Here is a 25,870-nt window from a genome sequence, read left to right as displayed (position 1 = left end):
ACAGAGTGCTCAGCAAAACAAGTTACAAAGAACCATTTCCAGACACATCCACCTGAAATTTCTCTGCAATTGAAATAAATAAAGCATTATAAAGCTTCTCAACAAAAAGAATGGACTCCAGAAGATCTTCGAGCAATGCCTTCCAAAATGTAAGAGAAAATTAATTACGACATAGAATTCTATAACTGAACCACCAAAGTATGAGGGTAGAATAAATACACAATCAGAGATGCCAGGTCTCAAATAATTTATCTTTCAGTGGAGGATGTGCTTACAAGGCAAGGGTGTAAACCAAGAAAGGGAAAATCTTGGAAACATGACACCAGGGACAGAAGAAGGGAATTCCTTAACTTATGGTGAAATGAAGTCTCATGGCTGCTGTGTAACCCACCTAGAAATGCACCACCCTAGACTAGAACAGGACAGAGGGCTGCAGGAAGGATGCCTTTAAAGAAAACAGTTGAATTGATAAACTGCTAAGTGTTTATGGTCATTGGGAGGAGTTTTACCACTCTGACAAAGATTTTGAGGATGAATTAATGATGAGTGTAGAAAATATTAAACAATCAAACAAAAAAACTGAGGCAGTTATATATTCATAGGCTGAATAAACAAAAAGTTACACAAGAAAGGAAATACAATCACAGTTTTCTTTGTGGCTCAATAGTAAACAGAAGTTACATAGTCCATAATAAAATAAACCATAAATATTCAGCTAACCACAAATCATGGTGTAATTATACCTGGAAAATGAGATGAGAGGAAGCGGAGATGAGAGGAAGATGGGAGTGTAAGAAAAATGTCTTCAATTTCCATTTTGAAAAGATGGTAGCTAATGTTTAGTTTTGAAAAACAAAGAAATAACCTCATAAACTGGTAATTAGAAATATGGCAATAAATACTAAAAAACCAGCTAAGTAAGAGGTTACTCCTGGGAAGTGGAAAGCAAGAATAGGAAAAGGGGGTAGGAGGTAGCTGATTGCTGCTTCTTGCTGTCAGGTTTACTGACCTATTTGACTTTTTACATTACTTATCGGTATAATTTTTTAAAATTTTTATTGTACTATAATATGTATACAGAACTATGCACATTTTACATGGAAAAGTTTGGTTTTTAAAAATCAAATTTTAAAAAGTCAAAGGAGACATACAGGCACTACAGGTGTGGTGTTAGGTATAATTCACTGTTGATGGAAACAATGAACCACTGCAAGTGTTTCTGAAGTTGAGATACCAAGAGCACTGGTCTGTGATTCTCAAGCACTTTGAGGTTTATGAGGAAAAGTAATGTCACATTATTCATAATTTTAAGATAAAGGATTAACTGTGACTTTCTCAGAAAGCTGGTTCTTCAAAATCATTAACAGTCTTTAAGATGGCTTTTATTTATTTTTTTTTATGTATTTTTTTCTTTATTGGCCTCTCCTCACAGCTATGGGATCTTAGTTCCCCGACCAATGATGGAACCCAAGCCCTCAGCAGTGAAAGCGCAGAGTCCTAACCACTGGACCACCAGGGAATTCCCAAAGATAGCTTTTAGATAGTTCTTAAAGGACAATTCATTTTAGCTAAAGTTCAATTAACCAGATTAGTTTATCTCAGCCATGGTGTTTTGAGTTCTTTCTGTGTGGTTTTTTACTTTTGTTAAACTTAAGAGCTTTGATGCTCTCTGTTGTGTGTTCTATATCCCCAAGTCATCTATTATATCAATCATTGAGATATGGTTCCTGGAAGCTTACAATTAGTAATGAAAATAGTAACCTAAACACAGCCACTAAGAATAACTTAGCTGTTCTAGGCCCTTGCGAACATCACTCATCTGGGCTAGGCATAAATTTAAGCTTTTAAAAGTGAGCAGTAAGTGGAAATTTCAGAGCACCAAGGGACTAATAAACTAGTCAGATATTCTGCCACTCCTTTTTCTCCACGGTAGTGCGTCTCAACCTTGTCTGCACATTAGAATCACTAGTGAAGCTTTTAAAATTCCAAACCCCAGCCATACCTCAGGCCAAGTAAATCAGAATCTCTTGAAGTGAGACCCAGACATTCATATTGTTAAAACTCCCTGGGTGATTCCAATGTGCTGTGAAGTTTGGGAACTACTGCTCTATAAAAAAAACCATAATGTACAACATTCAGGCACTACCGCATTGGTTTCAGTCCTTTTCTTAAATAGTCTCAGTCTTCTGCTTGTGAGATGTCCAAGCAAGATCTGATCCCCCACCTTTTTTGGGAAAGGGAGATTTCCTTCTCCGTAAGACACCTGCTTCAAAGAAGATGGTTTCTCCAACGCCGTATAAAACCTGTCTTTAGGGCAGTAAAGATTGGCAGGGATAATAATTCCTTTACCCACGTGAGCTATGTTTCATAAGCAAGTCTCTCTCTGTTCTTTAACTGCAATATTAAACAAAAAGTTGGCACTTTTTTTGGAAACAACAGTTTTATTGAGATATAATTTACATACCATAAAAGGCACCCACTTAAAGTGTACAATTCAGTGGTTTGGGGTATATTTGCAGAGGTGTCACCACGACTATCTAATTTCAGAACAATGTAGCTAATAGATCTTGTTACAAACACAGGGGAAGAGACCAAAACTAGAAAAACATCATTCAAAGTTTCATTCTGAGTAACAAAATAGGAGTAAATTAAATTATCATCAAAAATCTTGGCTATCCACCCAACAAATGACAAACATTAGGCTTGGAGAGCTAGCAAAATGAACTATTGGCAACGTTTATTTATTAAATGACACTGTGGTACATAGAAAATAAATGGCCATAATGTATGCATTCTCACAGATATTTAGCTCTTTATTTGGTCAAAACTATTTATGCAGAGCAGGAGTCAGCTCTTGGCATATATAAGGGAAAAGTGCTCAATGACTTCTTGTTCTGTTTATCATCTCAAACCCACATTCCAGGAGAACATTTTGTGTTTTAAGTTTGACGCATCTCACCTTCATCTCCATCCTCCTCTGGAGCAGGGAGGAGTGGCTGGCTCCTCTCACATGCATAACAAAAGCAATCCTTAAAAGCTGTGAGAAGAGAGAGCTTGGTGTCTCCATTTCCAGGTGTTTTCCATGCAGTAGCACTGGGAAGCAAGACAGGCAAGGCCATGTGGATCCAGAGATCCTTGGTTGATTTTCACAGGTTGTAGCTATGCCGGTGGGAGAAATGATAGGTATGTGCAGTGGCCGGATACCTTGCACATTACTGACCGGAGACGTAATTAATACGGCTTTTGTTACCCGCACGTTATTGACCAGAGATGTATCAATACATTTTTAGAGTGATATAATTAACATCACCCTGCGAAGTTGTTAGAGCTTAACATTGATCAAGCGTTCATTAGACAACTTATGATTGTCATTACCATTCACATTTTGGTCTGTTAGGTTTTTGTTCCAACCTTGTGTATATTGTAAACGCAAGTTTATTACTGTAAAATTTTCAAAAATGAAGCACCGCGAAATTTTTTTTTTTAATATTTTATTTATTTATTTATTTATTTATTTATTTTTATTTATGGCTGTGTTGGGTCTTCGTTTCTGTGCGAGGGCTTTCTCTAGTTGCGGCAAGCGGGGGCCACTCTTCATCGCGGTGCGCGGGCCTCTCACTATCGCGGCCTCTCTTGTTGCGGAGCACAGGGTCCAGACGCACAGGCTCAGTAATTGTGGCTCACGGGCCCAGTCGCTTCGCGGCATGTGGGATCTTCCCAGACCGGGCTCGAACCCGTGTACCCTGCGTTGGCAGGCAGATTCTCAACCACTGCGCCACCAGGGAAGCCCACCGCGAAATTTTGAGTGAAGAATTTTTTGGTGAATTTTATGCAGATACTTTCTCTGACTGTCAGAGCGACATATATACTAGTGTCTCAGAAGATGATAGTTCTTCAGAATATAGTTCTGATTCGGACGTTGTGAATATTAGACCAAGCAAAAAGACAAAAAACCTTAGTGATTGATTCTGATATGGAAACTGAAAATGAAACTCACGGTGCTGGAGAATGCTCCTTTGCTTCTACAGAAGAATGGATTGAAGACATTTCATGAAAATTAGAAGACTTTACAGGTGTGTCAGGTGTAACTATTGAATGTAATAACCCGCAAAGTGTTAGTGAAATAACAGAATTAATTTTTGGTAACGACTTTTTCGAGTTGGTTGCTTCTCAAACAAACTTGTATCACCAACAGAATGAAAAATCATACAAAAAGTAAGATAAGGCTTTAAAATGGACTGATGTAACCAATAGTGACATGAAGTTTCTTGGATTAATAATTTTTTTTAGGAGAATTTTTTTTAATAGCTTGAGATGAGGTTAAATTCAGTGGAGAATGTTGAATATTTGTACACCCAAGTCGTGTGGAATTTTATAACCAATGGATTAATAATTTTGATGAGACAAATAAGAAAGTCACACTGGAAAGAATATTGGTTGACTGATCCCTTACTTGAAACACCTATCTTTCCGCAGATTATGACGAGAAGAGGTTTCGAACAAGTAATGACATTTCTTCACTTTAACGATAACTCGGAAACTCCACTTCCTGCAGACAGAATTTTAAAAGTTAAACCTCTTTTGGATTATTTTCTACCAAAATTTCAATCGATCTGTATACTCAAACAAGAGCTATCACTTGAAGAGGCAATGATAAATAAAGTGGAGAGGATGACTCAGATTCAAAACCTATAATCCCAGAAAACTTACAAAATATGGAATTTTGGTCAGGATGGTTAGCAAAAGTGAAACTGGATATATATGCAACCTTGAGATTTACATGGGTGAAGGAAAGAAAATGCAAGAAACAATATCATCAGTCCTACAACCTTTTCTTGGTTCATGGCACCATATTTACCAAGACAACTATTACAACAGTGTGTCCACATCTGAAACACTGTTGAAAAATAAAACCAGAGTTTGTGGGACTATAAAAGAGAATCGTGGTCTACCAAACAAATTAAAGGAGAAATCTAAAAATCTACAGAGGGGAGAAATGACGTTCTTTTGTTTTTTGGCTGCGTTGTGTCTTTGTTGCTGTGCGTGGGCTTTCTCTAGTTGCGACGAGTGGGGGTTACTTTTCGTTGCGGTGCGCGGGCTTCTCATTGTGGTGGCTTCTCTTGATGCACAGGCTCTAGGCACACGGGCTTCAGGAGTTGCAGCACGCAGGCTCAGTAGTTGTGGCTCACGGGCTCTAGAGCACAGGCTCAGTAGTTGTGGCTCACGGGCTTAGTTGCTCCGCGGCATGTGGGATCTTCCCAGGCCAGGGCTCGAACCTGTGTCCCGTGCATTGGCAGGCAGATTCTTAACCACTGTGCCACCAGGGAATTCTCAGAAATGACATTCTTATGGAAGGGAGAAGTGATTCTTCTTATATGGAAAGACAAGAGGCTAGTCCACACAGTGACAACTACTCATGACGCCTCCATAGCATCTGCAGGAAAGGAAGACAGGAGGACTGGCCATCAGATAACTAAGACCACTTGTATATTAGAGTATAATAAATATATGAAAGAAGTTGGTTGATCCGATCAATATCTGACAAACTTCAATATCCTCCGGAAAACTCGAAAATGGTGTAAGAAAGTGGGCTTCTATTGCAATTTATTCAATGTGTTTAAAATTTATTGTAGCCTTAATGCACAGAATAAAATGACTTACAAACAATTTTTGTTGGCAGTAGCTAGAGAATGGGTAACTGACCATTCTGGTGAATGCAGTGGTAGTCCCGCACCTGGTCCTTTTTGTGGCATTTCTAAAAGAGCCCCCAGCAAAGATCCACCTTGTCGACTATCAGGTAAAATAAAAGAACATATTCTGGAGGAAATAATACCCACAGGACTAAAAAAAAAAATGCTGCCAGAAAGTGTAGAGTCTGCTCTTCCAGGGGAAAGCGAAGTGAAACACAGTATATTTGTAATAGATGTTCTGTTCCCCTGCCTAGAGGTGACTGCTATACTGCCTATCACACTCTAACGAAATATTAGAATGCTTTAGTAAGACATGTGCAAAGTTTCAAATAAACACATTAAGTGCAAAAAAGGTTGTTGATATTTACTCAAACGTGGGTGTTTCAATATTCACTTACATAACAAATCGCCGGCCACAGGCATTAGTTTCTGCAAAAATCCCCTGGTCAATAATGTGCTAGGAACTCACAGGTACAGTGTATCCCTTTTACCTAAAATCTGTGCCCACAGAGGAACCGTAGTTCTCCCTGAAAACGAGGGCCTTTCTGATTCCCCAGGAAGCCAAGTGTCTCTAAAAGGCTCTGCAATTCGTACTTTAGTAGTAAGGAGTACTCAGGAAACTTTAATAGTAACTCCCCTCCCTTTGTTGATTTCCCAGCTCCTTGCCCTGCTCTCCGGTTTCTTACCTGCTCCCAGAACTGGAGCTTCTGAGCTATTTCTGTGCTCCTGAGTGTCCTAGGGTCATTAGAATTCCTCGCCTAAAAGTCTCCAAGGTCTCATTTTGAGGATAAAGTAAAGGGGGCTCACAGAGTGGATGAAATTGCCCCAAAGACACCGCCAATTTTTAACTTTACCTGAGCTCCTGGGAAACAGGGAGAGTTAGGAAAATCACTCCCACCCGCACCCATGCCGCCCGACACACACACATGCTTTTGCATTCTGGAAAACAGGCTTACTGGAAAGAATTTCTTTTCTCTATATGACTTAGATAAGACTGATGAAATACAGTTTAAAAAATAAATTAAATAAAATCTATGCCTTTCCCCCAGGTGATTTAATTGCTTTATCTTTTCCTGAAACTCCTTCTAAATGTTATGCCCAATAGTCCTTACAAGTGTCCCATTGGCTCTTGTATACAACTTATGTTATTTTCACTTGGTTTTGCTCGTTATAATGTAATTAGCATAGGCAGAGGTGCTTCCTGTGCACTCATAAGGTTATGCAATCTGTTCTCAGTCAAGACCTCCGTTCCCCTTGGTACAATCTCAGCTCTTGTCTCACTTCACTTTTTGACTGAAAGAGTGCAGAAACTCAACTGCCTCTCCCTCATTATCAGTGCCTGTGCCCTTAAGTATCATGCTGATCAAAACATATTTATCTAATTCTACTGATTCAATGCATTATTTTTTTCACTAAATTATTCACAAAAAAATGTTCACTAAGCATACATCACCGTATGAATGTATGTCTTCCTTTCAAATCCTCTGTTAACTACAAGTTACATACTTCTTAGCTATCCCATTTGTGATATACTAAATATCCTAAATCCAATAAAATAAATTCCCCTTCTAATTAATGTTACCTAATATTGATAATAATATTGAGAGTCTGGAAAATGTTCTTTCATATCAGTAAGGGTGACATACCAGCTGTATAGGAAGCAAGAAAGGACATGCAAATAAAAAGGTCAGACTGAATGTCAGTCCACACACTGCTTTGTGGGGAAGAATGTGCTCCCCGACCTTGATTTTATACCGAAGGAAATCATGTAAATAAAAACTGTAATCACAGAGACCGGGGTTTGGGGAAGAGGCCACAGTGGTCCTTGCCAGCCAGGCTGCAGGCATCCGTTGCAAGAATCAGCGGGCTCAGCTGCTCAGGATCTACCAGTAAACAGAAAACCTCAGTCTAGTCTCCTGTTTTTGAAGCAAACTAGGTTTTGTTTTGTTTTGTTTTCAGAGCTTCAACTAAACCGCATATATTTTTTAATGGACCTGTTGGTGCTACTCGCCTGCCTAACAGTATATACGGCCAGAAGACCCTAGCCAGTCTGACCAGTCCCAACTGAGTTTCTCAGGGTAGTGACGTCCTAGCCTGAGTCAGGCTCACTGGCAGGTAGTCAGAGGGCTTGAGAGGCAGGCTGCAGAAATATGCATTGCCAACTGGGGTGGACCCAGACATATGCCCATGTGGACAGCTGCCTCAGAAAGCAGATCGTGTGATCTGGAATTTGTTCTGGCACTAGAGAGGAAGGGCTGTGAGGAGGACCATCTGATAACTCATAATACATGTTCGGGGACTTTTTCTGTAATCTTGGATTTCATAATAATTTCAAACTTACAGAAAAGTTGCAGCCAAAAAAAAAAAAAAAAAGAGAGAGAGAGAGAGAAAGTGATACAAAGAACTCCCATACACTCTTCATCTCAATCTACCATTTGTTAACCTTAAGCCACTTTTACTTTATTAGCCTCCCTCTCTTTCATTTGTCATTTTCTGAACCATTTGAGAGTAAGTTGCTGATGATAACGCCCCTTTACCTCTAAACACTTCTCATTTCTCATGAAGACAGAGACATATCATCTTCTCCCACGTCTCTTTCATTGAAGAAAAAAATCTACTTACATACACTATCATCTTTCCAACAGAGTTAACTTCACGAATAGTGAAACAAAAGATTATAAGAATCTAAGATGAAGTCTTTCTTTCTCTTCAATTTTATATTTTCTATCTAGCAGCCATGTATTAAGAGAACATTATGTAGTATTTTAAACTGTTTTTCCCTTATGTTTACATCCTTAGGCCAAATAGTTTATTGAATGGGCTGAAAAAAGTCTGAATTATTAGAATGAAGTCAGGAAAATATGTCAAATACATGATTTTTAAACTTTTTGGACTTAAAGCTTTTTCTTGGTTTGGTGACTTTTAGTTTTGTTATGATTTCTAACTTACAGAAAAGTTTCAAGATGAGTACAAAGATTGTTCATATATTCTTTACCCAGTTTGTTTACACTTTCCTGTATTAACTTTCTCATTATCTCCCTCTATATAAAAATGTATGTGTACGTTTTTATACGTATACATGTACAGCATGGTGACTATAGTTTTAAAAAAAGGAAAGAAAATTTGAAAACATCATGCCCTCCGCTTCTAAATATTTCAGTGTCTATTTCCAAAGTACTAGGACATCCTCCTATAGAGGCACAGTACAATGATCAAAATCAGGAAGTGAAACATTGATGCAATACTATCATCTAATCCATATTAAAATTCATGCATTGTCCCAATATTGACCTTTATAGCTGTTTTTCCCGCAGTCCAGGGTCCAATCCAGGATCATGCATTGCATTTAATTGTCATGTCTCTTTAGTCTCCTTTAATTCGGAACAGTTCAACAACGCTTCTTTGTATTTTTGTGCTTCTTGACCTTGACACTTAAAAAAATTATTTTACCTAATATGCTAGCTTCACAAAAGAGATTCAAAATTGTGACTAGCTTTAAGTATCAATGTTAGTATAATTTGTGCTGGTCATTGAGCTATATTCTTATTGGGGATGAACAATATCCAAAGAACTCTTTCTTCCATGATTCTTCCAATACTGATTGATCAAAAGTTGTTATCATTTGCAGCTATTTTTCACCACTTAATTGATGTTTATTGGAAACTTTCTGAAACTGGCCAATAGCTTGGTTGTGTTTTACTGTATAATATAAATATAGTCATAAAAATAAAGGAATAGCTGGAAAAAATTTAAATATGATAAAATTGCAGCTAGTATGTATATGTTTTCATATATGTGCTTTAAAAAGATCAGCAACAAGATCTATATGAGGAAAACTACAAAACTCTGATAAAAGAATCCAAAAAAGAACTAAACAAATGTAGAGATATTCCATGTTCATCAATAGGAAGATTCAATATTGTCAAGACGTTAGTTCAGCCCAACTTAATCTGTAGATTCAACACAATCTCAATAAAAATCCCAGCAAATTATATTGTAGATATCAACAAACTGATTCTAAAGTTCATATGAAGACAACCTTCAGAATGGGAGAAAATATTTGCAAATGAAGCAACTGACAAAGGATTAATCTCCAAAATATACAAGCAGCTCATGCAGCTCAATATCAAAAAAACAAACAACCCAATCCAAAAACGGACAGAAGACCTAAACAAACATTTCTCCAAAGAAGATATACAGACTGCCAACAAACACATGAAAGGATGCTCAACATCACTAATCATTAGAGAAATGCAAATCAAAACTACCATGAGGTATCACCTCACACCAGTCAGAATGGCCATCATAAAAATTCTACAAATAATAAATGCTGGAGAGGGTGTGGAGAAAAGGGAACCCTCTTGCACTGTTGGTGGGACTGTAAATTGATACAGCCACTATGGAGAACAGTATGGAGGTTTCTCAAAAAACTAAAAATAGAACTGCCATACGACACAGCAATCCCACTGTAGGGCATATACCCTGAGAAAACCGTAATTCAAAAAGAGTAATGTACCACAATGTTCATTGCAGCTCTATTTACAATAGCCAGGACATGGAAGCAACCTAAGTGTCCATCAACAGATGAATGGATAAAGAAGATGCGGCACATATATACAATAGAATATCACTCAGCCATAAAAAGAAATGAAATTGAGTTATTTGTAGTGAGGTGGATGGACCTAGAGACTGTCATACAGAGTGAAGTAAGTCAGAAAGAGAAAAAGAAATACTGTATGCTAACACATATATATGGAATCTAAAAAAAAAAAAAAAAAGGTTCTGAAGAACTTAGGGGCAGGACAGGAATAAAATCGCAGACGTAGAGAATGGACTTGAGGACACGGGACGAGGGAGAGTAAGCTGGGACGAAGTGAGAGAGTGGCATAGACATATATACACTAACAAATGTAAAATAGATAGCTAGCAGGAAGCAGCCGCGTAGCACAGAGAGATCAGCTCGGTTCTTTGTGTCCACCTAGAGGGGTGAGATAGGGAGGGTGGGAGGGAGACGCAAGAAGGAGGAGATATGGAGATATATGTATATGTATAGCTGATTCATTTTGTTATACAGCAGAAACTAACACACCATTGTAAAGCAATTATACTCCAATAAAGATGTTAAAAAAAATAAAGTTTATATGGAGAAGCAAAAGACTCAAAATGGCCAACAAAATATTAAAGGAAAAGAACAAAGTCAGAGGACTGACACTATGAAAGAATAGATCAGTGGATCAATAGATCAATGGAATGGAATAGAGAGCCCAGAAATAGACCCACATAAATATAGTCAGCTGATCTTTGACAAAAGAGCAAAGACAATACAATGGAGAAAAGATAATCTTTTTCAACAAATGATGACAAGCAACTGGGTGTCCATATGCAAAAAAAAAAAAAAAAAAACCAGGCACAGAACTTAGGACCATCACAAAAAAATAAATCAAAATGGATCATAGAAATAAATGTAAAACTATAAAACTCCTAGAAGGTAACCAAGGAGAAAATCTGGATGACCTTGAGCATGGTGATAACATTTTTAGAAGCAACACCAAAGGCACAATCTATGAAAGAAATAATTGATAAATTGGGCCTCATTAAAATTAAAAACTTCTGCTCTGTGGAAGAAACTGTCAAGAGAATAAGAAGACAAGCCACAGACTGGGAGAAAATACTTGCAAAACACATGTCTGATAAAGGACTGTTATCCAAAATATACAAATTCTTAAAACTCAACAATAAGAAAACAACCTGACTTTAAAATGAGCAAAAGATTTGAATAGAAAGCTCACCAGATACCTCAGAGATGGCAAATAAAGGTATAAAAAGATGCTCCACATTGTATGTCATTAGGGAAATGCAAATTAAAACAACTGTGAGATAATACTACACACCTAAAACCCAAAACACTGACAACACCAAACGTTAGCGAGGATGTGGAGCAACAGGAATTATCATTCATTGCTAATGGGAATGCAAAATGGTACAGACACTTTGGAAGACAGTCTGACGGTTTCTTTTGAAACTGAATACATCCTTACCATATGATCCAGCCATTGTACTACTTGGTATTTACCCAAATGAACTGAAAACTTATGTCTACACAAAAACCTGCACACAGATCTTTATAGCAGCTTTATTCATAATTGTCCAAACTTGGAAACAACCAAGATGTCTTTCAGTAGGTGAATGAATAATAAACTATGGTACATCTGGACAATGGACAGTGTTCAGCACTAAAAAGAAATGAGCTATAAAGCCATGAAAAGACATGGAGGAAACTTAAATGTGTATTACCACAAGAAAGAAGCCAGTTTGAAAAGGCTACATACTGTATGATTCCCAAAAACAATGGAGACAGTAAAAAGATCAGTGGTTGCCAGGGGTTGAGGCAAGGGAGGGATGATAGAGCACACAGGATTTTTAGGGCAGTGAAGCTTCTGTACCATACTATAATGGTGGATACATATCATTATACATTTGTCCAAACCCACAGAATGTTCAGCACCAAGAGTAAACCCCAGCATAAACTACGGTGATAATGAGGTGTCAATGTAGATCATGGATGGTAACAAATGTACAGCTCTGGTGGGGGATGTTGATAGTAGGCAAGCCTGTGTGTATGTGGAGGCCCGGGGTATATGGGAAATCTCTATACCTTCTACTCAATTTTGCTGTGAATCTAAAACTGCTCTACAAATTGTTCATTTAAAAGGAAAAAAAAGGGAATTTCCTAGTTGTCCAGTGGTTAGGACTCAGTACTCTCACTGCCGGGGGCCACGGGTTCGATCCCTGGTCGGGGAACCAAGATCCTTTAAGTTGCATGGTGCTGCCAAAAAATAAGAGGAAAAAAAAGCAGCAAATATAACTGAGTTTCCCTACTGAAGCATCTTTACTGTTGAGGGGAGAAGTGTTCACATTGGTCTTTTTAATGAAGGATCACCTGAACACATTTCTGTATGCCATTTTTAATGCCAACTTTCAAGTGGCTTGCTCGAGTGGCACACCTCAGGGATACATTTACTCTCTTCACTAGGCTTTCACACAGCCAATGTATTACAATCTTTAATATTGAGGATGCAATTTCTCAGGAAGATCAAACTGAGATCAGTCTCTGAGCATTCAGTCCTTTCTCAGCAATGGATGACTTTCTGTGCACATCACAGACATAAATAGATGGCATATCATGGGGCACATTTATAAACCACATCCAAACATTATACCTGAACATGAAGAAATCCAAGGCAAAAAGCAACCAAAAAGTAGATTAGGAATCCTTTTCTTTTTTTGGCTTGCAGGATCTTAATTCCCCGTGACCAGGGATAAAACCTGGGCCCTGGCTGTGAAAGCTTCGAGTCCTAACCACTGGACCGCCAGGGAATTCCCAGGAATCCATCTTTTTCTTTCTTCTTCTTTTTTTTTTTTTTTTTTAATGTTTATTTATTTGGCTGCGCCGGGTCTTAGTTGCCATACGGGGGATCTTCGTTGTCTCTTGCAGGATCTTTAGTTGCGGCATGTGGGATCTAGTTCTCTGAACAGGGTTCAAACCCGGGCCCCCTGCGCTGGGAACGTAGAGTCTTAGCCACTGGACCACCAGGGAAGTCCTAGGAATCCATTTTTTTTCTGTTTTCCAAGTTGAAATATCTTCCTTTCCAGTTTTGGGTATATGTTCATTGACTTTGCGGAAGGCTGGAAATGGAAATAGTTAGAAATTGCTACAATTTCAGGGTTCACCCTTGATCATAATATCTAGCAGTAGCTGACAGTGACACCCGAAACATGATGCCAGTCCTGGTGATCTGGAGCAGAGTTTTGGTCATTTCCTTTAGCAGAGATAACATCAGAAAATAAACCAAAACATAAAAATAAAAACCTGACTGTATATAAAACCTGATCTGCAGCTCAAGCTGTATAGAAATTCCTTTGTATGTCATCTGCTTCATGGATAACAACCTTTATAACTATTCATTATGAACATTATAAAATTTAGAATTGAATGAAGCTGAGAATCTGTTAAGAAAAAACCATTAGATTGCTTTAAAAAAAAAAGACAACTAATGCCAAATAAATTATCATCTTTCCAAAGAATGAGAGGTAGCTATAATTCATTTAACAAATTAGTTAACGAACATGGCAGAGTTAACATGATAATCGTATTATTAAATTGGCTCCTGGGAATTTTCTAAGCATTTCACATACATGTCTTTTGTCATTTAATTCTCATGAAAACACTATAAGTTTTGATTATTATCACCATGCTTCTATAGGTGAATAAATTGAAGCACAGATAATAAAAGTCGCATAACTAATAAATAAGCCAGGGAAAGGACATTCAAAACTCTCACTGTCCCTGCTTACAGACAGTTCTATAAGTTTAGGTCCTGAATTTCTCTCCCTGATGGTTTTCCCTGGCAATGAGGACATGCTGTGGAGTTAAGACCCCAAGAACAACCTTCAACCAAAGAGGTTCAGGAATTGGTCAATAAACACCCCAACTTCCTTTTCTCTCTGTGAGACAATTCTAAGTATTCTGCACAGTCCCCAGAGGAACTGAGCTCTGGTTACTCCCTGTAGTAACTTACTCATTAATGTCCCCTTTCTGGGCTTTCTTTCCTTCCACGTCTCATTTTCCAACTCTCTCATCACCCTTGCAGGGATCACTTCATGCATCAATGCCCCCGCCCCCAGCCCCAACCTACCTCTGCATAGCTATTCACTCTTAAGAGCTGGTTGTCACCATAGCCCCCTGGTAGGGTACACACTCATTTTACTGCTTTGGACAAAACATGAAATTTGTTATGGTGACTATATATTTCTCTTATTCCCCAAGTCTCCTGCTTTTCAGGCAGGTATGACACAGAGGGGATTTAAAGGAACCCATTTTTGAGACTCCCTGTTTCACTGTTAAGGTTTTCAGAGAAGCACCAGGTGCAATCAGTAACACTGCTCATGCCATTGCAAACTGCTGCTGGGAAGAAAAATATATAACAGAAGCCTGGACTGGGAACTTCTTGGGTTCTGGTTCTGCCTTTGTGCTTTCACCCAATTTTTTATTTTGTGCTTTCACCCAATTTACTTCTCCCATATTATGATTGTATATTATTTTATAAAACCACCTTATAAATGTACTTTGAAGTGCTTTTAGCTTCCTCAGTGCAGTTCAGTTATCAGAAGGATCTAGAGAAGATTGGCTTGGTCATATTCCATGCCTTGGGGAAAACGAAACCCAGTGCCTCTGTCAAGGCCGCTGTGAAATCCCTGCGGAGTTCCCGTCTCACAGCCCAGCTGGTGCTAGCTACCGCCCCTGAACGCTTGTTCTCCATTGTGCAACTTGGGGCTGTTCCTTCATCTCTACTTTTCAATCCATTCCTTAGTTTTTGTACCAAAAGCAGCTCCTATTTACCCAAGGTTCGGAGTATGTAGCTGTCTACAATGACTGTTTAGGGAGCCACGCAAGCATCTTAAAAATCAAACGTCAGACACTCTGGTTCTCAGGAGTCTTTTGGCTACATGTGTTGTTTCTGTACTCACTCCTCTCTCCTCTGCGTTTGCCCTCTCAGAAGAAAAAAGAAAACATAAAAAACAAATTCTTTCCATTTCCTCTGTAGAGCAATGCGACCTTCTCAAGCCCCTGCTTCCCAAAGCAGCTCTGAGCCTTCGTCCAGGACGTTTATAGTTTCCTTTTTTAGATATAAATCTTTAGACTATCTGGTATTTGGTTTTGTTTAAGAATATTAAAAAAATTTTTTTTTATTGTTTTGTATAAACAAACACAAAGAGGTAGGCTATAGATTAGCAAAGGGACCAGAAAAGAAAAAAATCAACAAACTAAAAAAAACGAAGATTAACAGGAACATCTTGTTCAAAGTGAATCAAAGATGCCCTAAAAGACTGTGTTTGTTCCCAGGTTCGGGGAACACATAGCTACCCTGCTCAGAACCCCTCAGAATCTCCTCAGGTTACATCAGCAACCTTCTTCAAAGGATTGCCCCTGCGCTAGTGGAGCCACCTCCAATTGGAAGGTTAGAGGTGCCTGGGAATGCCCATTCCCCAAGGTGGCTGGTAGCCAACCACTGACTAGTGAACCAAGCCCAGCTCCCTAGCCTCAAGACTGCAGGAACTCAAGGTATAATTTATGCTCCAGAGCTCCCTACAGCATCAGACCAAGTCCAGCAATTCATCAAAAATTGTACCCTTTTCTGCTATGAGACTAGATATCAATTACAGGAGGAAAAACTGTAAAAAATACAAACACATGGAGGTGAAACAATATGCTACTAAATAACCAAGAGCTCACTGAAGAAATCAAAGAGGAAATTAAAAAATACCTAGAAACAAATGACAATGAAAACACAATGACCCAAAACCTATGGGATGCAGCAAAAGCAGTTCTAAGAGGGAAGTTTATAGCAATACAAGCTTACCTCAAGGAACAATAAAAATCTCAAAAAAACAATCTAACCTTACACCTAAAGGAACTAGAGAAAGAAGAACAAACAAAACCCAAAGTTAGCAGAAGGAAAGAAATCATAAAGATCAGACCAGAAATAAATGAAATAGAAACAAAGAAAACAATAACAAAGATCAATAAAACTAAAAGCTGGTTCTTTGAGGAGATAAACAAAATTGATAAACCATTAGCCAGACTTATCAAGAAAAAAAGGGAGAAGACTCAAATCGACAGAATTAGAAATGAAAAAGGGGAAGTAACAACTGACACTGCAAAAATACAAAGGATCATGAGAAATTACTACAAGCAGCTATATGCCAATAAGAGGGACAACCTGGAAGAAATGGACAAATTCTTAGAAAAGCACAACCTTCAGAGACTGAACCAGGAAGAAATAGAAAATATGAACAGACCAATCACAAACACTGAAATTGAAACTGTGATTAGAAATCTTCCAACAAACAAAAGCCCAAGACCAGATGACTTCACAGGCGAACTCTATCAAACATTTAGAGAAGAGTTAACACCTATCCTCAAACTCTTCCAAAATATAGCAGAGGGAGGAACACTCCCAAACTCATTCTATGAGGCCACCATCACCTTGATACCAAAACAGAGAAAGATGTCACAAAAAAAGAAAACTATAGGCCAATATCACTGTTGAACAAGATGCAAAAATCCTCAACAAAATACTAGCACACAGAATCCAACAGCACATTAAAAGGATCATACACCATGATCAAGGGGGGTTTATCCCAGGAATACAAGGATTCTTCAATATACACAAATCAATCAATGTGATACACCATATTAACAAATTAAAGGAGAAAAACCATATGATCATCTCAATAGATGGAGAAAAAGCTTTGACAAAATTCAACACCCATTTATGATAAGAACTCTCCAGAAAGTAGGCATAGAGGGAACCTATCTCAACATGATAAAGGCCACATATGACAAACCCACAGCCAACATCGTTCTCAATGGTGGAAAACTGAAACCATTTCATCTGAGATCAGGAACAAGACAAGGGTGCCCACTCTCACCACTATTATTCAACATAGTTTTGGAAGTTTTAGCCACAGCAATCAGAGAAGAAAAAGAAATGAAAGGAATCCAAATCGGAAAAGAAGTAAAACTGTCACTGTTTGCAGATGACATGGTACTATACATAGAGAATCCTAAAGATGCTACCAGAAAACTACTAGAGCTAATCAATGAATTTGGTAGAGTAGCAGGATACAAAATTAATACACAGAAATCTCTTGCATTCCTATACACTAATGATGAAAAATGTGAAAGGGAAATTAAGGAAACCCTCCCATTTACCACTGTAACAAAAAGAATAAAATACCTAGGAATAGACCTACCTAAGGGGACAAAAGACCTGTATGCAGAAAACTATAAGACACTGATGAAAGAAATTAAAGATGATACAAACAGATGGAGAGATATACCATGTTCATGGATTGGAAGAATCAACACTGTGAAAATGACTATACTACCCAAAGCAGCCTACAGATTCAATGCAATCCGTATCAAACTACCAAAGGCATTTTTCACAGAACTAGAACAAAAAATTTCACAATTTGTATGGAAACACAAAAGACCCCGAATAGCCAAAGCAATCTTGAGAAAGAACAGTGGAGCTGGAGGAATCAGGCTGCTTGACTTCAGACTATACTACAAAGCTACAGTAATCAAGACAGTATGGTACTGGCACAAAAAGAGAACTATAGATCAATGGAACAGGATAGAAAGTCCAGAGATAAACCCATACATGCAAAGATAAGGTGATATGGTCACCTTATCTTTGATAAAGGAGGCAAGAGTATACAATGGAGAAAAGACAGTCTCTTCAATATGTGGTGCTGGGAAAACTGGACAGCTACATATAAAAGAATGAAATTAGAACACTCCCTAACACCATACACAAAAATAAACTCAAAATGGATTAAAGACCTAAATGTAAGACCAGACACTATAAAAATCTTAGAGGAAAACATTGGCAGAACACTGTATGACTTGCATCACAGCAAGATCCGTTTTGACCCACCTCCTAGAGAAATGGAAATAAAAACAAAAATAAACAAATCGGACCGAATGAAACTTCAAAGCTTTTGCACAGCAAAGGAAACCATAAACAAGACAAAAAGACAACCCTCCAAATGGGAGAAAATATTTGCAAATGAAGCAACTGACAGAGGATTAATTTCCAAAATATACAAGCAGCTCATGCAGCTCAATATCAAAAAAAAAAACAACCCAATCCAAAAATGGGCAGAAGACCTAAATAGAAATTTCTCTGAAGAAGAGATACAGATTGCCAACAAACACATGAAAAGATGCTCAACATCACTAATCATTAGAGAAATGCAAATCAAATCTACAATGAGGTATCACCTCACACCAGTCAGAATGGCCATCATAAAAATTCTACAAACAATAAATGCTGGAGAGGGTGTGGAGAAAAGGGAACCCTCTTTCACTGTTTGTGGGAAAGTAAATTGATACAGCCACAATGGAGAACAGTATGGAGTTTCCTTAAAAAACTAAAAATAGAACTACCATATGACCCAGCAATCTCACTACTGGGCATATACCCTGAGAAAACCATAATTCAAAAAGAGTCATGTACCACAATGTTCATTGCAGCACTATTTACAATAGCCAGGACATGGAAGCAACCTAAGTGTCCATCGACAGATGAATGAAGAAGATGTGGCACATATATACAATGGAATATTACTCAGCCATAAAAAGAAACGAAATTGAGTTATTTGTAGTGAGGTGGATGGGCCTAGAGTCTGTTATACAGAGTGAAGGTAAGTCAGAAAGAGAAAAACAAATACCGTATGCTAACACATATATATGAAATCTTAAAAAAAAAAATGGTTCTGATGAACCTAGGGGCAGGACAGGAATAAAGACACAGACAGAGGACTTGAGGATACGGAGAGAGGGAAGGGTAAGTTGGGACGAAGTGAGAGAGTAGCACTGACATATATACACTACCAAATGTAAAAGAGATGGCTAGTGGGAAGCAGCTGCATAGCACAGGGAGATCAGCTTGGTGCTTTGTGACCACCTAGAAGGGTGGGATAGGGAGGGTGGGAGGGAGACACAAGAGGGAGGAGACATGGGGATATATGTATACGTATAGCTGATTCACTTTGTTATACAGCAGAAACTAACACAACATTGTAAAGCAATTATACTCCAGTAAAGATGTTAAAAAAAAAAAAAAAAGGAGAGAAAAACTGAAAAAAAAAAAAAGAAAATCAACTCAAAGCAGCTGAAGCCAAGAAGGGAACTTATAGTTTAGTAAGTTTAAAGTCCAGGGTTGCAGCTGGCTTCATCTGTGGCTGTTTCCAGGGGTCAAATGATCACGCTCTCCACTTCTAGGGAAGGATCTTTCCACATGGCAATCAAAATGGTGGTCATGGTGAACTGTACAAATTGAAAAGTGTTCATTTTCCCTGTTACCTCTAGCAGAGACGGACCAGCTTTGCTCAAATCCATCTCTCATTCAATCACTGTGACCACGTGGGTAGGATGCAGTAAGTGATCACACCTTGATCAAGTGCCACACCTACATCTGGGAAGAAAGGAGCCTGTCACCACTCCACATCTCATACACCAATGCTTCCTGTTTTCCCAGCACTATAAAGTTTCCCATACACAGAACTGTAAGTGCTAAAACTGAGTCAGGGCAAACAAAAACAGTTGGTCCCTCTTCCCCATCACCCAAAAGAAAGGTGGTTGCAACCCAAAGGTGGATGGGAAAGGGTGTTAGGCAGAACAAATGTATAGCTACCTACCACAGTGCACCACAGGGTTGAATTGCTTTGGTGTATGGGCAGATGGAACTCATTTCTGATCATTCCAGCTCCCTTATTCTCTTAAGACAGGGGTCCCCAACCCCCGGGCTGCAGACAGGTGCAGTCCACGACCTGTTAGAAACCGGGCGGCACAGCAGGTGAGCGGCAGGCAAGAGCGAAGCTTCATCTGCGGCTCCCCATCGCTTGCATTACCGCCTGAACACTCCTCCCCCAACCACCGCCGCCTTGTCCATGGAAAGATTGTCTTCCACGTAACTGGTCCCTGGTGCCAAAAAGGTTGGGGACCGCTGTCTTAAGATATTTACTTGTCAAAAGACTTTTTTTCAGTCACTGAAGAACGCTGACTGATGATTTTTAGTTCACTGCCAATCTTTAAAATCTAACGTAGGGACTTCCCTGGTGGTCCAGTGGTTAAGACGTCATGCTTCCACTGCAAGGGGTGCGGGTTTGATCCCTGGCCGGAGAACCAAGATCCCACATGCCAGTGGGGCGTGGCAAAAAAAAAAAAAAAAAATTAAAAGTAAGTAAATAAATAAATAAATATAAAAAATCTAATGTAAATGAACCAGAAGTGTCAAACAACTCATAGTTCCACCATGAACTCTCCTAACTCAGACTTTATTTTTGCTCCAGTAGTCTTGTCACATGCAGTGAAAATATTAGCTTTACTTTGTAATTGTCATTTGAGAGTTTAGCTTTTTTATTTATTTATTTTTTATGGCTGTGTTGGGTCTTCGTTTCTGTGTGAGGGCTTTCTCTAGTTGTGGCAAGCGGGGGCCACTCTTCATCGTGGTGCGCGGGCCTCTCACTATCGTGGCCTCTCTTGTTGCAGAGCACAGGCTCCAGACGCGCAAGCTCAGTAATTGTGGCTCACGGGCCCAGTTGCTCCGCAGCATAAGGGATCTTCCCAGACCAGGGCTCGAACTCGCGTTCCCTGCATTGGCAGGCAGATTCTCAACCACTGCGCCACCAGGGAAGCCCCTGAGAGTTTAGCTTTTAAAATGCAAATTATTCATCTTCGTGAGCCACTTTTATTGATAAGGTGCACTTATAAAGAATTCATTCATTTAATCCAAGTTTTACTCTTTGTCATGGCATTTTCTTTCTTTCTTTTTTTATAAACAAAAATAACAATTCAATATTAAGTTAGAAAACTTTGACCAGCTGCTACTCCTGACTAAGCCAGTGTGCATCTGCATAGTAAAGAAAGCTTTCAAAATTCAACATGTTCATTATAAATTTTATTCAAAAGAAGAAATGATCAAACCACTAATTTTTTTAAAGCAACATTTACTTCTTTACTAGCCCTTGAAAAAATACAAAAACAGATTATTTGCAAAAACGTGTTCTTGTAGCAGGAGACTTGATGTGGTTACCACTTCTGGAGTCCGTCCATAATATTTTTGGCTTCATCTCTGCATATTCCCATACTTTTATTTCCAGAAAATGCTGTGTGGTATTTGGTTGAAAATATTTTCATCAGTTATTTTACCAACACACATCTTCACAGACATCACCATTACAAATATAATAAACAATTTCCTAATCAATAACAACCGTGCATTCATTCAACTATAAGGAAAAGAACTGGATTACATATGACTTTTAAAATAATCATACTCAGATGTGTTTATTAACTGTGCTATTTTTATAAGAACACATTTTCCAGATTGGCAACCTCTTTTGACCTAAACAGATTTGGAAATATCTACCATGTAGCATGTCACCAATTTTTTTTTTTAATTAATTAATTAATTAATTTATTTATTTATTTATGGCTGTGTTGGGTCTTCGTTTCTGTGCGAGGGCTTTCTCCAGTTGCGGCAAGTGGGGCCACTCTTCATCGCGGTGCGCGGGCCTCTCACCATCGCGGCCTCTCTTGTTGCGGAGCACAGGCTCCAGATGCGCAGGCTCAGTAATTGTGGCTCACGGGCCTAGTTGCTCCGCGGCATGTGGGATCTTCCCAGACCAGGGCTCGAACCCGTGTACCCTGCATTGGCAGGCAGACTCTCAACCACTGCGCCACCAGGGAAGCCCATGTCACCAATTTTTCATATTTTTTAAATAAACATCAGTTTCCAAGGTAATTAAAAAGTCAGTCTGGGAGCTTTATGAAATTTTTAATTGATGTGCGAATTTTATTATAATGCTGTAGTCAGGGCTTCTTTCTTTATGGTTAAAAAAAGTTTGCAAATTTGATTTTTAAAAGTCACTTCAAATATAATGGTTCCAGGCAATTATTACTCAGTTTTCTCAAAAACCAGATACAAACCTTTAGTCTCATTCACGCATCCACAATAATAGAAATTTGTATTAAACATCTGATTATATCTGTCTACATTTTAGATGGACTTTGGCTTGTTAAAATGATGATTGGAATACATCACTGTCAAAATAAGCACAGGGAAATTTGGGTAGTTGTGAGCTGTCAGTAACTTGAATAATTCCAGGTTTTTCTGAATTTCTCCTGTTCTCACTGTTTCAAACTTACTATTTTTTTTTTCAAACTTACTATTAAAACTTACTCCTTTTCACTATTGATTCCTGTTCCCATTTGAAAATACAATTATCAATATTTTAAAAGTGTTACAGTTAAAGATAGTGTGGTATCAGCTTCCAGAATAATCCCCATTCTTGCCTTCAGTTTTCATGACCTAGTATTGTCCCCTCCCACATCTCTGTAAATAATAGGACTCTTGGAGAAATGATGGCGTGTGACTTCTGAGATGAGGCCATAAAAGACATTGTCACTTTCTCCGTGGTCTTGGATCTCTGACTTTGGAAAAAGTCTGCTGCCATGTCATGAAGACAATCAAGCAGCCCTATGGAGAAATTAATGCGGTGAGGAGCTGAGGCTCCTGACCACAACTATGGGCATGAGCCACCTCGAAGGGAGATCCTCCAACCCTGTCAAGCCTTCAGATGACAGCAGCCCTGGCTGACGTCTTAAATGCAGCTTCCTGAAAGAGCCTGAGCAAAGACAGCCAGCTAAGCTGCTCTCAAATTCCTGGCCACCAGAATCTGTGAGATATGAATATATATTGTTGTTTTCAGCCATTAAGTTGAGGTAATTTGTTACTCAGTAATTAATAACTAGTAAACACAATCAGGCAGAAAACCAGAGTTTTCAGAATACAACTTTTTGGTGCTTTTTTCTTAGAAAGCTCACTGCTAAATGAAATGAAAAAGTGCCACTTATAAAAAATATCCAGTCAGAAGCAACTGAGCAGGGATGATTTTATGGGAGTTAGTAGATTTTTTTCTTGTTTTCTTTTTTTTTTTATCACAAAATTAAAAACAGTCATAAGGTGGGAAAATTGTTTTTGAAAATACTGGCTGGGTGCATCCTTGTGGACTGGGCAAGAAATCTCACATTAATGCAATGTCTCCCAGCGATATTTTCAGGGCTTTCTTACCACAGTCTAACTCACCTTTGATATATTGGACGGGAAAACATCACTGGACACCCTGATAATATCAAACCAGCAAAATTTCCTATCATTCATTACACATAAAATTTTACATTTTTCCAGGCTTTTATGAAAATAAGATTGGCTGCCATGAAAAAGTGGGATATTGTTTATTTTCCTTATTGAATGTATTGTGACAAAACTTTTTTAGGGCTTACAAATTCTGACAAGAACTCCTCCATATAGGTCCAGGAGCCAGCCAAACTGGCCTGGCCATGATTGCTGAGCTCAGCCTGGCATTTCCTGCCTCAACATCCAGATTCCTTCTTGCCCCTGGGATCCCTTCTCTGCTTCTCCTTGCTGAAATCACATCCATACGCCCCACTCACCTCATTTCTCCTACCTAAAAAGTGTCTCTTAAATCTGCCATGTGAGAATAATATTTCCCACCTTGGACCATACCCATTTATGACTATTCCCACATTTACCATGGTAACATATATATTTTTGGAGTTGAAAGTTTGGAGTTAAATTCTTCTTCCAAGAAGGATTTAAGTTCCTTCTGGTTTTGAGTTATCCCTTAGAGAACTTAACTCAATTCTTAAAAATTGTAGGAAAACTAAAGTATTTCCCATTTGAAGTATTACATAAATAAGTCCTTCTGTACCCCAGGGTCATAGTGGGAAGTTAGGAGAATTGAAGCCATTGGTGGTACAGTTGGGTAGAGCCTTCCTAATAGGCAGGGTGATGGAAACTCTGTAACTCTCAATTCATCTTGAAACTGATCCCCATTTTAACTCTTAGCCCTTTCTTCAACAAAGCATTCTGCTCATTGGGAATCCAGTTTTGACTTTCTTATATTGGAAATTTATGAGAAAATATTACTCATAAAAATAATTTTACAACAAATATGCTGGGACAGGTAGGTCTATTTCAATCATTAATTTCCAGAGCAACCTGTGAAGTTTTGTCTGATCTTTTTAGCTGGACTTCCTTAATACTTGTGTTTCATTTGTCTAGGGGTTAATTGTATGCCACCTAATATTGTATTTCAAATATTTACTACATTGATGGAATCTTTTTTTAAAAAAATTTTACTGAAGTATAGTTGATTTACAATGTTGTGTTAATTTCTGCCATACAGCAAAGTGATTCAGTTATACATATATATATATTCTTTTTCATATCTTTTCATATCCACTTCTCAATGGATTTCATTTGATTTTTACCAAAAAATGAAAAAAAAGTCTTTGCGGTGGGTGATGGCATTTGATTTTACCTTACTTACAAGCTAATAACTTGGCCTTTTGCTGTTTCATAGATGCTAACAGAAGACCCAAGACTTCTGGATCAGAGAGAAAGGCCTTTTCTACTCATGGCAAAATACGCAGTGTAAGCTTCATGTGTGCAACGGTTCCCCTTTGCCTCCCAAATTTCCTGGGGTTGTGTTACAGGAGAGAAACAGAAGCTGGAGAATCATCCATTTTAGAGCAAGCACTAAGTAAACCTGTTTTTTGTCTTGGAGGGAGACATTATTTCATCCCTCAAGGTTGCTCACTGAAAACATACCAGGTAAAGAGAGGCCACGAGACAAGCTGGTACCTGGGACCTGGGACCTGGGACCCCTTACTGCAGTGCTTGCACCTGGACAAATGTCTCCTTGAGCAACAAAATAAAGAGAAACTGTGAGGGACTAAAAATAACTGTGCCCATGTGCAACTGGGGCAAATTACAGACAATAAGATACAAAAAGACCAAAAAACCCAACTGCTACTTCTGAAGAGCCAGGAGCAAAAACAGTGTGTCGGGAGAGAAAGCAGGGTACTGCACATGCCCCCTGCACACAACACCACCAAAGGGGTGGGCAGACCACCTAAGCCAACCCTCCAGCCCAACCCATGACATACCCCTACCCTCACCCCATATAAGGAACCTGCTTGCCCCCCTGGGGGAGTGAGCAAGGGCACCTGTTACTTGTTTTTGCTCCCCCCTGCTGCAGCAGGGGCCCCAATAAAGCCTTGCCTGATTTCTTGTATGGCCTCTTATCAATTTCTGTTGATTAAGGAAGGCCAAGAACCCTGGTAGGTAACAGTTAGGGCCTTGCTTTCTTGGCATACCCAACAAGACATATGTGAGACTTACGTAGGAGCCTCTCTGCCTACAGTCATTACTGATTTCCTTTATTTATTTATTTATGACTGCAGCACGTGGCTTGCAGGATCTTAGTTCCCTGACCAGGGATTGAACCCGAGCCCTGGCAATGAAAGCACCGAGTCCTAACCACTGGGCAACCAGGGAATTCCCCCTAATTTCCTTTATTTCGACAGAAACACTGGAGCTCAGAGAAGTTAACAGATAACTTAAGTTTACACAGCTAGTAATATCAGAACTTGAGTTTTCTAATTCTAAATTGGTGCTATTTTCAATAGACCTGCACTGTCTAATATATAAAACATTTTAATAACAATTTTCATTTTGATC

At 38.8% G+C, this 25,870-nt stretch overlaps 1 long non-coding RNA gene across 2 annotated transcripts in view; it reads left to right on the top strand.

The window, feature by feature from the left end:
* Window positions 1–25,367, top strand: part of LOC118904513 — an 86,782-nt gene extending 61,415 nt beyond the window's left edge. The window contains exons 3-4 of one of the 2 annotated variants that reach the window (XR_005022006.1): window positions 22,671–23,046; window positions 24,711–25,367. This is a non-coding gene — a long non-coding RNA (uncharacterized LOC118904513). The remainder of the gene's footprint in view (window positions 1–22,670; window positions 23,047–24,710) is intronic. The other variant, XR_005022007.1, reaches the window with a different exon arrangement.
* The last annotated feature ends 503 nt before the right edge of the window (window positions 25,368–25,870 follow it).

The sequence above is a fragment of the Balaenoptera musculus genome, chromosome 11, assembly GCF_009873245.2.
Source record: "Balaenoptera musculus isolate JJ_BM4_2016_0621 chromosome 11, mBalMus1.pri.v3, whole genome shotgun sequence".
Classification (NCBI taxonomy): Eukaryota; Metazoa; Chordata; class Mammalia; order Artiodactyla; family Balaenopteridae; genus Balaenoptera; species Balaenoptera musculus.
Note: the sequence above shows the minus strand (reverse complement) of the source record. Positions and strands in the feature narration are given on the sequence as shown.